Source organism: Meriones unguiculatus, chromosome 12 (genome assembly GCF_030254825.1).
Source record: "Meriones unguiculatus strain TT.TT164.6M chromosome 12, Bangor_MerUng_6.1, whole genome shotgun sequence".
Taxonomy (NCBI): Eukaryota; Metazoa; Chordata; class Mammalia; order Rodentia; family Muridae; genus Meriones; species Meriones unguiculatus.
The window spans coordinates 79724435-79739225 of record NC_083360.1 but is presented as its reverse complement, the minus strand read 5'-3'; the positions used below and the strand labels follow the sequence as shown (position 1 = coordinate 79739225).

General features: G+C 44.2%; 1 protein-coding gene and 1 non-coding gene across 2 annotated transcripts in view; one reads left to right on the top strand and one right to left on the bottom strand.

The window, feature by feature from the left end:
- Positions 1 to 4543: 4543 nt before the first annotated feature.
- Positions 4544 to 4705, bottom strand: LOC132646912 (U1 spliceosomal RNA). Its single transcript, XR_009585245.1, has one exon. It is a non-coding gene; the product is annotated as a U1 spliceosomal RNA (small nuclear RNA).
- Positions 4706 to 8892: 4187 nt separating this feature from the next.
- Positions 8893 to 14791, top strand: part of Jak1 (Janus kinase 1) — a 119632-nt gene continuing 113733 nt past the window's right edge. The window contains exon 1 of the mRNA XM_060365968.1: positions 8893 to 9129. The gene's annotated coding sequence lies outside the window, so the exon portion shown is untranslated. The remainder of the gene's footprint in view (positions 9130 to 14791) is intronic.

The following is a 14791-nucleotide window of genomic DNA, read 5'->3' as shown; positions in this document are numbered from 1 at the left end:
AAAAAAAAGATTGCTATATATCACTTTCCTATAGATCATGTGTGATTTCTATATGTCACTTTCCTATTCGAATAGCAAAATTCTAGGGCACTTAAAGGAGTCACAACTAATTCTCATCCCTCTGTTCTAGTTTCTGTTATTTATGGGCACGTAACTTAGGCTTTCCACGTTAACTATCCCCATCTGATTCTAGGCCAAGAAATATACATAGATGCTGTCCAATTCAAAAGTAAATTCAAAAGTAAAGACACGTCCTTTTGATCCTGAGAGGCATCACAAAATGTAATCCAACTAGAGGAGAAAGACTCAAGGGATTACCCTAAGTTTCTGCCTACTGGCAAGCTCACCAGCATGGAGGGCTCCAAAACTTAGTCATCAGAATAGCACAGTGTTTGAATTATTAATGCAATTTGCTAAGTCCCAAGGGCAGAATAACCTGCCTGTTAATAGTCAGTGCAGAGTAATCCTGACATTCCTGTAAAGCCTATAGATGTTAAAGTCAAGCATTCTTGGGCTTCCTGGCCTTAGAAAGAGCCATCGTTTATCTGTAAAGTCAAATAAATGAACTTATTGTACGGAGATTCATTCTATGCCAGCTTGATTCATTCTGTTACGCTGCTGTTAATTACAGGAACCGCAAAAGCTTTCAATTTGATTAAAGCCATAATAAGTATGATTAGTAATACTATGTTGAGTGTATTTAGAATAAACTGATGTTTCTCTTTCTAGAGTTTAGTACATTGGTGTCATGTAAAATAACTAAATCAGATAGTTTGGTTTATTGTTTATTGGCTAAAAGGCCAAGTGGACTTTAAATAACTGTTGATGTAAACTATTATCAATCCTCATGATAACCCTGTAGACATATCATTGTCTCCACTTACGGAAGAAGTTTGGTATCTTGCTCAAAACCCCACTATAGAGAAAGCAGCATTTCATGGGCTAAGGAGTGTACAATGTTTATTATGGTGCTGAGTAAATGCAAGTCGGGAAATGAAGTGAAACTAAGTTTAATGAGCTGAAGCGCTTTACATAAAGTGCAAGCCATTCTCACATATGTGATAGATGTTTGATTAAAATTTGATGCGGAGTTGCCCAGTAGTCAGATCAAGGGGAGAACTTTGGCCAGCTATGGAAATGGTAAGTCACCTGACCTGGCCCAAGAGAAGAGTATCTATCTTTAGAGCATAGGTGTAGGGGCAATTCTTCAAGACACAAGGACTCTAGGGATGAGGCAATCTTACTATGGGTGTTCTTGGAAATATGGAAAACGTGATGGAAAGACCTAAATAAAGGGGTAAATAAACGAAGAAATGAGATTAGGAAAGGGGACATGCTAACACGGCAATATCAGGCAGGACCAGACGTCTGTGTTCCAAGGACGACCCAAAATTACACTATTCACCCCAACCATTAAGAACACTCTGCCAAAGAGGGCACTGGCATCACCACGAAACTCAGTGGCTGCCTCCTTTCTCTACAGACCACGGCTCCAAGCAGGAGCATGGGCTGTAAAGGATGAAGGCGCTCATCCTAAGAACCAGCTGCCATTGTGAAGGGCCAGAAGTTTAGAGTTTACAAGTGCCTAATGATAACCAGAAAGATGAGAGAAGTGACCAAGGGGGCTCGGTCAACAGGAAATACTGGAATGGCTAACAGAGAGCTCCACCTCCTTAGAGGCAAATGTGCAGCCAACAGGAATGGATGTGGGGCTGAACGCTCGTGCTCACTGAGCAGCCTCGGTGGGTACATTGATTGCCACATTAGCCAGAAGACCTGAGTTCAGTTCCCCAGACCCCACACGGTAGCAAGCACTTGTAATCCCAGCACACCTATGGCATGACAGGAAGCGGAGACAAGAATTCCTGGAAGCTTGGGGGCGCCATCACTAGTGCTTGGCGTAGGGGTGAGGCGATCTATGATGGAGTAGGTCAGTGCAGGAGCATATACCCAGTGGCTTATGCATTTTATGTAAACAGTGTGATTGGCTCTGCAGGAAGCTGGGATTTGTTTTTCTTCTTCTTTCCTGACATGTGCATGTGTATATGTATACATGTGTGGGTGTGGGTGCATGTGTAGAGGCAGGAGAGGACGTGGGGAGTGCTGATGTATACCCCTCCCAATTGGTTCCCACCTTTCATTTTCTTTGAGACAGGGTCTTTGTTTTCTTGTAGCTAGGTCAGGCTAGCTGGTCCCCAAGCTTCCTGGATTTCTTGTCTCTGCTTCCTCTCTTGCTACAGGAGCTCTGGGTCTACAGACACACACCACTATATGGGCTCTGGGAACGAACTCAGGTCCTCTGGCTTGCGTGGTCATCTCTTTACTCACTTGCTACTCTCTACGTATTCTTCACTGGCTGAATAGAATCTGACCTCTCACACTGAAGAGGAGTGGAAGAAACTGCAGAGTTACAAAGCTGTGTGGGGGCTGAGCTGAAGTTTGGGTTTTAGTCAGAGTACTACAATGTCACCACAGTTACTCAGCTGTGGCACAGTCAGGCTGAAGGTATACCCAACAAGGGTCCTTTTCGGAGAGTTGGAGCCATGAAGAATGAACCTAGGGTCTTACAAAGATGGGCTGAGAACGTTCTCCACAGCCACATTCAAGCTTTTCTCAAGCAATACTTTGTTGGCTTAATCACACGTCAAGTTCACAGTAGCGGTGGCCTGCCCTAAATTGTTCTGGTCCAGGAAGTTTTAACATGAGTATTCACAGTCACGAAGATGTTTTTCATCTTTCCTCTTTCAATGATTTAGTCAGGGAATATCTTTAGAACTTTTATTACTTGCTCTTCATGGTGCCTTTAAGCTAAGATTTTTGTTAAACATTTATTAGATTTATTTATTTATTTAGACAGGGTTTTAATATATATATATATATATATATATATATATATATATATAAACACACACACACACACACACACACACACACACACAGCCCTGGCTGCCTTGGAACTTACAGAACTACTTGCCTCTGCCTCCCAAATATTGGGATTAAAGACATGTGCCATCATGCCTGACTCTTTAAGTTTTAATATATATATGTGTGTGTGTGTGTGTGTGTGTGTGTGTGGTGTGCATGTGTAAACATATATGTGGAAGTCATAGATTGATGTCGGGTGTCTTTCTCTATACTCTTCACATTATTGGTTTGAGAATAACAATACTCTTCACTGAATACAAAGCTCTCCAATTGACAATATTGGGTGGGCAGAGAGCTCAGGGGATCTGTCTCCGACATACACACACATACCAAAGCTGGGGTTACTAATAAGTCATGAAGGTCTGAACTCAGGTCCTCATGCTTTCCCAGAAAGCATTTTCCTGATGGGGGGCGGGGGACATCCCGGCAGCCCCTTGACTCTTCCTGTTAGTCTGCTATTAAACATTTAGGTGGTCTACTGTTTGCATGGTACTAAGAAGTGGAAAAGTCTCAGTCTAATCCTTTCCGTGTCGCAGGTGAGGCTGATGCAATGGGTTGGTCAGCACCTTGAGAAGAGGCAACTAGTGGCCGTCTGAGGTTAGTTTGGTGGTTGAAACAAGATAGCATTTGGTTCCGTCCTCTCCGGTAACTTTAGCTTGTGTTCCCCAACCATAAAATTACTTTTGTTGCTACTTCAGAAATGTAACTTAGCTAATTTTTATAAGTTGTAATGTAAACATCCGTGTTTCCTGGTGGTCTTAAGTGACCCCTGAGGGCGAAAGGGTTGTTCAGCCCCGAAGAGGTCACGACCCCCACGTTGAGAATCACTGGTTTAACTGGTCAGAAGACCTTAAATGTGAGCCGCACAATTTCAGGGCCCTGCTCAGCAAGAAGGAGAAAGTGAGCCAGCACCAGCATTCCTGGCTTTCTGCGTCCTGCCTGGGTATACAACGCGACCAGCCACCTCACCTTGGCCACCTTGACTTTCGGACATGATGAGCCAGTACCTTCAAACTGTGAGCCAACCCAAATGCATTCTTCCCTAAATAGCCTCACAGCAAAGAGAGAAAGAACTAATGTAGACTTTTTCTTTGACCACCCCCCCTCCCCCAAGAGCACTGAGAGGTCAGAAAGTCTGTTTTTCTTTAAATCCTGTCTGGGATGGCAGAAAGAATATAATTTTATTCTCTGATTCTACCTCTTCTGATTCTACCTCATGAGCAGCTAGATTATTCTTAACAGGTTTGTTGAGGAGAGTGAGTTTTTTTCTTCAGTGCTGGAGCCGCTGGTAAGGTGCCCATGCTCCAGTAAATGACTCCTTCCCCAGGTTCATACAAGCAACACTAATTAAGCTCAGTGGGTCACAGTGAAAAACAAAATAAAAATAAGACATAAAAATAGGAGACTGAGACCAGTGCTCAGACCTTTAATTCTGGCACTCAGGAGGCAGAGAAAAGCAGATCTCTGTGAGTTCAAGGCCAGCCTGGTCTATAAAATGAGTTCTGGGCCAGCCAGGGTTATGTAGTAAAACCCTGTCTCAAAGCAAAACAAAACAAACAACCAAAACGACTGAGTAGAACAAAGACCAAGTTCATTATTTTTTAATTCTGTTCAGAAGAGAGAGAGAGAGCAAACACAGTCCCCAACTATAACAAATGATGTTGTCAAGTTTTCCTGAATTTGGGGATCTTGAAGGCGTCAATACATGCAGATTACAATAAACCTCACCTTGAGAAAACCACCTTCGTGATTATGGTGTCTCCCCTGCCAGGTTAAGTAGAAGACCAAGCTCATTTTTATGGGTATGTCTGAATTCATGTCACTTCCACCTGTTCCTTATGGCACAGATGAAGACAAAAGGCACTACAATTTCCTACACTAGTGCCACATGCCAGGCACATAGTTTCTTAATTCCTTAGTAAAACCCCTACAAAGAAGGATTATCCTTATTTAATAGGCGCAGAAAATGCTGCAGACAGCCTTGAGGTGTTCACAGCTTGGTGGGCAAGATAAAACTTGAATACCAGCATCAAGATAAGACTTGAACCAAAGTATAGCCACCTAAGCCTAACGCCTTCCTGTTTGATCCACCCAGGTTTTTGACAGCTCTTCTCCTTCCAGAAGACACCTGAGAAGTCATTTAGTTTGCTGCTCACCTTTACGAGCAAGCCACAAATCATCTAGGGAGGCACACGTCGAACCAAAAATCCAACAACTTTAGCTTGGCTTTTCTCCTCCCCAGCGTGTCTTTCTCAGCATCTCTAAGACCCTGAGAGCGATCTAGGAGGGTTTAGTGTTGTCAGTGTGTAGTCCTTGTCAGCAGCAATGCCAAGGTACAGAATTCTGAGCACACATGGCCTGGGAGGGTTTTAGGAGGAGGTAACTTGGAGCGGCTTCGGCACAGAGTGGAAGGGTTTGAAAGTTTAAAAGCACACTGTTGGAGAATTAAATGAGGGGCTAGATGACATCATACTGACAACTTAAGGGCTATTTGTGGTTTTTCAAGTGAACAAGGGTGGTGGCTTGCACTGGGTAGGAGGGATGCAGAGAAGTGAGCTTCCGGGACACATAGGAAGGAAAATGACCAAGATTTGCCTGTAGATCACTATGAGTATGACTCTTGACTCTAGGTAATCTCTTTTGTTTGTTTTCAAACGATTTTGTTTTCAAACGATTTATTTCTTTTATGTGACTTGGTGTCTTTCTGCATGTGTACTTTCGAGAGAGTGTTGGCTCTCCTGGAGCTGTAGGTACAGTTGTGAGCTGGCATTTGGGTGCTGGGGATTGAACCCAGGGCTTCCGGAACAATGTCCAGTATGCTCGTAACTGCTGAGCCATCTCTCTAGCCCATCTTGGTTTAGGCAAGGCTTCTTAAACTTCTTTTCCATGTATAAACTCTTTTTGCCTGTGAAATTTTCATGCAACCTTAGATATACAGACATACAAATCAAACATTTACTGATAATAGATCATTAAAATTTTCACTTAAAATAATTTAAATGAATAATTTGATATACATCTAATTTGATCATTTATTAATGCAAAAGTGAGGTTTCACACTAATTAGGTTTATGTTTTCCTTGCTGTGATCGAAAATTGAACAAAAACAACTTGAGGGAGGAAAGGGTTACTTTAGCTTACAGATTAGAGTCCATTATTGAGTAAAGTCGAGGCAGGAACCTAGAGGCAGAAAATAAAGCAGAGAGCATTGAGGAACACTGTTTACTGGCTAGCTTTTCACAGAGTGCTCAGCCTGCTTTCTTTTCCCACCCAGGACCACCCACACAAAGGTGGTACTACCTACAGAGGGCTGGCCATTTTGCAACAATCATTAACCAAGAAAATGCTCCACTTGACTACAGGCAACATTTTCTCAACTGAACTTCCTTCTTCCTAGAGTACAGTAGCTTGTATCAAGCTCAAATACTAACCAGAACAGACATGTGTGCTTGTTTTTACATAAAGTGCTTGTTTTCATCTTGGCTGAATATTTGATGCTGCAAACTCAGACCAACTTTGATGTCTTTCGGAGCTGACTGATATTTGTATCTCCATTGTGAGATACTGAGAATGACAGTTTGTGCAAATATCACAAAATCACTGAAGTATGTTTAGGTCATTTCAGAAACTGCTGGGCATCCCATCCCAGTTGAAAGCCAAAACACAATAAACTTATGTATGTATGTGTGAACCTTGAGTAACTGAACCAGCACTTTTATTTTTAATTGAATTTTAACATCTATTTATTTTGTTGTATGGGGGGGAACTCATGCACAAGGTCTCACATGTGGAGGTCAAAAGACAACTTTTGGTGGTCAGATCTTTCTTTCCACGATGTGGGTTCTGGGAATTTAAATCAGAGTGTTAAGCCTGCTGACAGTCTTACCACCTTGTCAGCCTCTAATCAGCCAGTTTAAAAAAAAAAAAAAGTCAATTTAACAAAATCCAATCCAGACATGTATAAGGTTTGGTTCATGGTGTGGAACAAGTGGAGAAATAGCCAAAGTCTTTGTCATGACAATCGTTTCCACAAGAATAGCAAGCTTTATATATATATATATATATATATATTATATATAGCAATAAGTAACTAAGTAAATATTAATAGCACAATTCATAAGATGCGAGCCAAGGTGGTCCAGGCATTGTTTGCTGCTGTTGTGTACGTGATAGCACACACAGGTCAGAGTGCACTTGTGTGTTCAAAACCAAGACTGTAATGACATATTTGGACTCAATGGGCAGGCATGGCTAGAAATACCTTGGATTCCTTATTTTTAATTTTGAAATTAACTTTTGGTTGTTGCACATTTTAGAAACCTTTGACTTAATGACAGTTTTGTGAGCATCCCACACTAAATTAGGAGAAGACCAACAGTTTTGTTAACAGGACACCAGACATTAGCAGGCCCTCGGACCTTAGCACAAATGACTCCGTGATAGAAGTGCCATTTAGGCTGTAAAACTCAGCAAGTAAACAGAACCACCTGCCAAAAATGAAGATAAAGACTAAATCCATCAAAGTCCATAGTTATGGGAAAGTCTCTGAGTCCACTAAGCTTGTTTTATTTCCTTCTTTAGTTCTGCTTCTGCCTTACTGTTTATGTTAACTGAAGTATGTCAACTCAGGACATTGTGTGTGTGTGTGTGTGTGTGTGTGTTTAAAAGCTCGCCCTGAGAAAAGCTCAGGGCTACATTGGGGAGAATAGTCACTGGCCAGCTAATAGAGACATTTTCTTTTTGCTTAAACCCAAGTCTGAACAGTCTTTTCTGATGAATACCCCACCAGTTTAAGAAGCCAGAGGATACTTGAACCACACTCTCTCTCTCTTTTTTTTTTGTGTATAGAATAAGACGTGTGTGTGTGTGTCTGTGTGTATAAAATAAGACTAAACCTACTGTAAATGATGATTAGTGAAAAATCAAAAGCACTGGATACAAATTAGGTATCAATGGAAGTTAATTCTTACTACTCTCCTCCATATCTTGTCTGTATCCCCTGTTCCTTTACAGAGAACTCTCACACAGAACAGAGGCGAGGCCTTTCGAAGCCTTTCGAAGCCTGAGGTTTGTTTTCCGTTTAAGTCCTTAAGATGGTTGGGTAACGGCAATTTGGCAAATTTGGAAATCACCTAGGAGACCAGCCAAGCCTGTGGGCGATTATATAGATTAGGTTATCCCTGGGTCATACCCTTGGGGATTAGTTAGATTAGGATCACCTAGAAGACAAACATTGGGCAGGCCTGTGGTGGGTTATGTAGACTAGGTTATCTTGTTGGCTGAGTCCTTGAGGATTATCTAGATTAATACAAGGGGGAGATAAAATCCATTCCATCTTCTGGGGTTCCGGGCGTAACACTCAGGAGAAAGCTAACACAAGCATTCATCCGCTTTTCTTCCTTCCACCTCGTTTGTCATTACGACCTCCTCATCACGATGGTTTGTATCCACTCCAGCCATACGGTGTAATAAACCTTTCCTTCCTTAACTTGCTTTTGTCACATATTTTATCGCAGCCAAGGGCAAAGTGACTGAAGTTCTTGCTAAGCAAGTCTCTCCTGAGCCCTCCTCTGGCGAGGCTAGGACTGGGCGGAGGTAAACATGTAGGTCAGAGATAATGCTTCCAAGCGCTTAGGCCACTTCAGCGGGCGACTTAGGATCTTATTCCCTGCGTGAGTTCACGTCTTTTTCTTTTCTTTTTTTTTTTTTGACAGCTCACAAAGATCCTCCTGCCTCTGCTTTCCGGAGCACTGGGATTAGAGAAGTGTGCCATTACGCCCCGTCTGAGTTCAAGTGTGAAAAGCTGGTTAGAGGAAGCTAGTTGGAAAGCCTGTGCGTGTGCGAGACCGGATGGGGGCGTGGCGCCCAGGCCCCGCCCCGGTCGGGGCAGCTTCTGACGTCGCGGGAGGTGGGCTGGACAAGGGGGCGTAGTGAGCAGGGGCGGGGCCGCGGGGGGCGGAGCCTGCGGGGCGGGGCGGGGCGCCGGTGCGTCCTGGAGCGCAGGCCGCCGCCGCAGAAGCGGAGTAGCTGGCAGCTACGGACGCGCCGCGGGCCCGCGCCCAGTCTAGCTCGCCCTCCCGGTGCCTCTGCTCCGCCGCGGGTGTCCACGCCGGGTCCCGCACAGCCGGCCGAGTTGCCAGCCCGGCGCCCGACCCGGACGGACGCTGCGCCGAGGAGCCGCGCGGCCCGGCGCACACGGAAGTGGTGAGTGTCCCCGTGGGGAGGTGAGGCGGCCGCGGCCAGCTCGGGCACCGAGCGAGGGGGCGCGGAGCGGGGCGTCCGGGGAGGCCGGGGCGGGGATTTCCAGGCGGCGGCCGGGGAGGGAGGGGAGGCCGCTCTGCTAACAGCTGCCCGCGCCGCCGACATCCTGTTTATGGCCCCGCGGCCTGCGCGCCCGACGGCCTCAGGCGCCGCAGCAGCCTGACAGCAGGACTCACCGAGGGTCGTGGCCGGCGTCCCGCCCGGTCGGCTCTTGCAGGGGGACTTTCTGGGGTTTGGGACTGCGTGGGGCGCGCCCGGGAACTCCGGATCGCAGCTTGCCGGAAAGCAGAGTGATGCAGGGCCATCGGTGAAGGGACCGGGGAGAGGGGGACTGCAAGTCCTACCCAACGGGACCAGATTCATCGAAACTGGCACTAGTGTCTGTGTGACTCCCCACCCCCTTACACCGCTTCCGCGCGGCAGTCACCGGAGCCTCAGCTGCAGTAGGCGCTCCTCTGGAGACACTCCCAGGCTACTGGGATGCGTGTTTACGAAGGAAGTTCTTTAGGGAGATTAGATCAGCGGTGTGGTTATCACCAGGTGTCTGTGTACCCCCTTCGGAGGTGTATTCTCCGATTTCCCGGGGACAAGGACTGTGCCCCAACTGATAGTCAGTTCATGGCTGTGACTTGTCTTCAGTCCCTGCTTGGATACATCAGTATCCAGGCTGTTAAAATTCCTCCCCAGTCATAGACCTCAGTCGTAGCTATTTACGGCAGTATAACATTACCCTTGCTTCTTTCGGGGCAGAAAAACTTGAGTCGTTAAATAAGCAGAATGCGGAGACAATTAGATACAATTATCTAGTCTTTGGGTGTTGCCCTCCCTTTTAAAAAGAAAACATTTGAATTATGTGTGGGTATAGGTGTAGTGTGAAAAACTTAAAAAGAAAAAAGATGAACATTTTATGTCGATTAAATCTTTGTTCCACCCTTTTCAAAACCACATTTTTGTTGTTGTTGCCCATTGCTTTTGATTGTGGAGACTTTGATGATTTCCAAGTACTAGGATATGGGGTTATGTGAAGCAAGTATGATCTGGTTCAAAATGTCAGTCAGTAATGCCCAAGTTGAAAGCTCATGTGTGAACTCAGATTTGGGGCAATGTGTGTGGCAAGTCATTTCATTCCTGGCTTCAGTGTTCCAACCTCCAGGGAATAATTTTTATTGAAGGATCAATGTGTTTTTTTGTACTCTGTGGTAAAGGTTAATGGAGAGACTTCCAGCCAGCATCATAGACAGTTCTGATATAACATGCTTTGTAATATGGAGTTAATGTCTCTTCTGTGTGGATCTAGAGCATGTTGAAAGAAACAGGTACCTCATCCTAGAGGAAGTGTGAACATTATAAATAATAATTATAACTTAACTCCACATATCACATTTACTAGGTACTTGTACTATATTTCAGTTTCTCCACATTGCTGTACTTTTTTAGGCAGGGAGGCTGCTCAGATTTCTCTGTTACTCTTTACATTGAATACAGCTAGTTTAAACTGTTTCAATCCTATGTCACAGTACACTATTTACTGGCTTTGGGAAATGATGTTAGAAAGCAAATAAATTAGATATTGGTACAATAGCTAATACATTTCCCCAAATGTAATCATAGTCCATTTTCTTGTAATTTAGGCAAGTGTTAGTATCAGTTTGGCTTACCAGATGATCATTATCTTTCTGGCCAGTTGATATCCACCCTTTATAAATTTAAGGTGCTGGGAGGAGTTAGGCAATAAAACCATTTTAACTTGGACACCTGCTGTAAAAAGCCAGTGCAAGATACGGAGTTTTGAGGATAGGGTTGCTTTGACAGGAATGTGTTTGCCTTAATCTCTGGGCTTCTAAAGAGGACTGTGAAATCCGTCAGTTTAGAGTGGCTTGACTTTACAAACAGTAGTGCTTCTAAAGAAGACTGATTTCAACAGCATATTACGAGCTGCCGATATTAATGCTGTCTCCGGGACAGCATTCTGTTTCTTGTGAATAACTTGAAGTTACCTGTATTTGGAGAGAAACGCAAATGAAGCCAACTACTTAGAATATATGTAGATTCAAGCCTATTTTTAAACTGAGAACACGAAGTATAAACAATTAATCAGAAATGTTTTGCAGGTTAGCAATGACCAGGCTAAACTGCAATGATCTGTGTTTTCTATCAGATTTTCTTTTTTCCTACTAAGCACACTTATGCTGTATACCTTGGTATAATCTAGGGAGAGGATGATAAGCTGCTAGATTTATTGTCTGAGATGTGCATATTTGTGCAAGCAATTTTTAAAAAAATAATTTTCACAGGCTGGAGAGATGGTTCAGTGGTTAATAGCACTGGCAACTCTCCCAGAGGACTTGGGTTCAATTCCCAGCACCCACATGGTGGCACACACCTGTCTGTAACTCCCGTTCCAGGGGATCCAACACCCTCATATATGCAGGCAGAACACCAATGCACACAAAATAAAAACTAATTTAAAAATTAAAAAAAAAAATAAATTTTCATTTAGAAAACTTCAAGTGGACAGGGAATGAGTTAAGCAGAATCTAGCTGAGCAAGCGACTTCTGGCGTTCTCCGCTGTACTGTGGCCTAATGGCACATGGAGCCTTGCCATAGAATGGGGAGGTGCCTGAGGGAACCTCGACGAGTCTTTCATACTAGTGGTTAACAGCTTGGTAAGATTTCATGCTCAGGGAAACACTGATATTTTCTGGTGAGTTTTGGAAGGCACGCCTTGTGGGGAAGGTGGTGTCGGGTGGGTGGGTGTACTCAGCAGTGCGCACGGCAGCCCTTCCTCTAACAGAGCACCACCTGACTCAAGATGTCAGTAGGGCTCACGTGGGGAGATCATGCTTGGGGGTGCCAAGTGAGAAAAGAGATATCGGGGCTCATGTTGTGGCAAGTTATTTCATTCCTGGCACCAGCTTTCCCGTTCTAGAAAGAAACGAAAGCTCCCGGGGTTATTTAGTAGGCTTTGTGGGGAAGCCAGGTAAGTAACGCAAACATAACGCGTGGAAACACACGGACATACACGCTGCAGCTGCTGCGAAGAAACCTCGTAAGTGAATTGTTAGGTACAGTGGAAGCTGAGCAGGAAGAGGCTAAGCTTGTCTGCTGAGCGTCGAGCAGGGGGAGAGAATTTAATCTTGCTGATTTATTTATTTATTTTTATTTTTAGAGGAAGGGATTTATTTAGTGTGCTTAATTTTCTGGGTAGACTGTTTTCTTTTTCTTCTAAACACAAAGCTTATTTTCTCATGGCAAGGAGGAAACTCACTGTAGAAAAATTGGAAAATGTAAGAAAGTAGAGGAGAAAAGTAGAGGAGAAAAAACACTCTCTATGCTTTATTGCCTTTCCTATTTAAAGGCAGTCACACTCTTACCACATTTTCTTTGAGCTTAGGATCAGCCTGAGATAGATAGTAAGAGATCTTTTCTTAAAAAAACAAAAAACAAAAAAAAACATTGCAATGCAAGGCACAGAGACACTGACTCATTGGCGCTAATGTATTTTGTGCTAAGTGCCAAGCCTTGTCTTTAGTCCTTTGCTTGTTACTTCCTCCGCTTCTTATTCTCCTTGTCTTCAGAGAGGTATACCACTGTAGCTTCCGGTCTCATGGTAACATGGTTTGAATCAGCTGCCATGCTGAGAGGCTGGGGTTTCAGCGATTGGGAAAGAATTCCTGTGAATGCTCCTGCCTTGAAGCACATTCAACATGTCGGGCAGTTTGAGGCAATGAGGAAGAATAAACCATTAGGTTTCCTTCTGTGAGGCATCCCCTTGAGGTTTTATGATGTGTGGTTCTTCACAGCTGGGAAGAGCACACATCACTCCTCAGTACTTAGAGTAAAGAAATCCCTTAGTCTCAAGGCAAGATGTACAGTAGAAGCAAGAGGAAGAAAGATTGTTTTGAGACTGGGTATTCCTCTAGCCTAAGCTGGTCTGGAACTCACTGTGGCCTCAAACTTGTGATCCTCCCCCCTCCAGCCTCCCCAAGTGCTGGAACTGGAGATAGGAACCAAGAGGAAAATTCATTTAAGTGTCCTCTGGTTAGAAGATAGCTGACATTTGCTGAGATACTTTAAATCTGTGTAACTGGTTTACTTAACATCCATGTTCACACAGCATTGTTTATCCATTTATTAATCATTAAATATTTATTGACCTCCACTAATAATAGCGAATAGAGAGTGAATAAGTGGAATAAAACACACAGGAATCCCTGCCTTCATAGAGTGTGCAGTCTGTGGAAAAACTTTGAGGGTTGTACCCAGTTTTGGTTGTGTAGATTATGCGTGTAGACTGAGCAAGCCCAATCGTGTGGTTGTGCAATGTTCTACAAGCCTTAGAGTACTCCTTTGAAGTACTGAAGATTAAGGAGTAGCTTCTTTTTTTAATATATTACAAATCAGTTCATTATTTTTTTTTATTCAGACATCTCTTGGTATCTGCTAAGTGCTTGGCAGATGGCTAAGGCACGGCTCATATGGAAATAAACTTTGTAGCAGAAAGTCACCTGTAGTGGACGTTTTCTTAACTCTGCTTTATTTGGGGTGTTTAGATCTCTGCCTCCTTTCCACCCACCCCCTGTAGCCCCCCCCCAAGTAGAAGAGAGAAAAGGTTAGTGAGGAGAGGGGGTCCAGATCTCTTTTTACCTCTCGCGGCTAGCTATGCTCACGGGGTTCTTTTCGGGCTCTATACCAGTCTCTGTCAACCTCAGACACAGCTAGCCGTGTCCTCCATGCCGCTGCACCCCAAAGCGTTTCTCTCTGTCTGTCTGCTCTAAACTCCACACCATCTCTGGTCTCTCCAAACTGCTCCACTCCACACACCAACACCGAACTCCAATCCAGAATGTCGCCACCCTCTCTCTTTCGTGGCCTCTCAGAGTCCTAGATCACGTCCCTCTCCATGCAGCACATGAAAATTGTTACCAGCTGGCAAAGATCATGCTCCACTTGTGACAGTTAACAGCTGTGGCCAAACTATAGCCCAACTAAAATCCCACACTTGGGATTAAAACAAAAGCATATTTTCATAATATGCAAAGAAACCAAAACATTTATTACAAAACTTGCTATACATAGCTTTTACAGTATGAGTGGTGTGACAGCAGAGGTGAAAATTCAGACTGTTAAGGCCTCTCAGGAGAGCTAGACCCTGCTTATAGCCTTTCAAGTGCTTTTTAAAAAAAGGGATGAGGTGGAGTTGGTGGGCAGCTGAGTGGGTTAGGTGTTTGCAGTGCAAGTTGAGGACCTGAGTCTGACCCCCAGTACTCACGAAAGACTAGGTGCAGTGGCATGTGCTTGTAATCCCAAGACTGGAAAAAGTCTCTGGGGCTTGCTGACCAGCCAAGCTAGCCAAATAGGTGAGCTCCAGGTTTGAGGAAGAGGTCTGCCTGCCTGCCTGCCTTCCCTCCTCTATCCTCCCACCCCCTGTTTCTTTCTTTCTTAGACAGAGTCTCTATGGAGCCCTGGCTATCCAGGAGCTTGTTACGTAGACCAGGCTGGCCTTGCACTCACAGAGATATGTCTGTCTCCTGGGATTAATGGTGTGTGCCACCACTTCTGGCTCTTAGAATTGTTTTTGGTTTGTTTTTTGAGATACTGTGT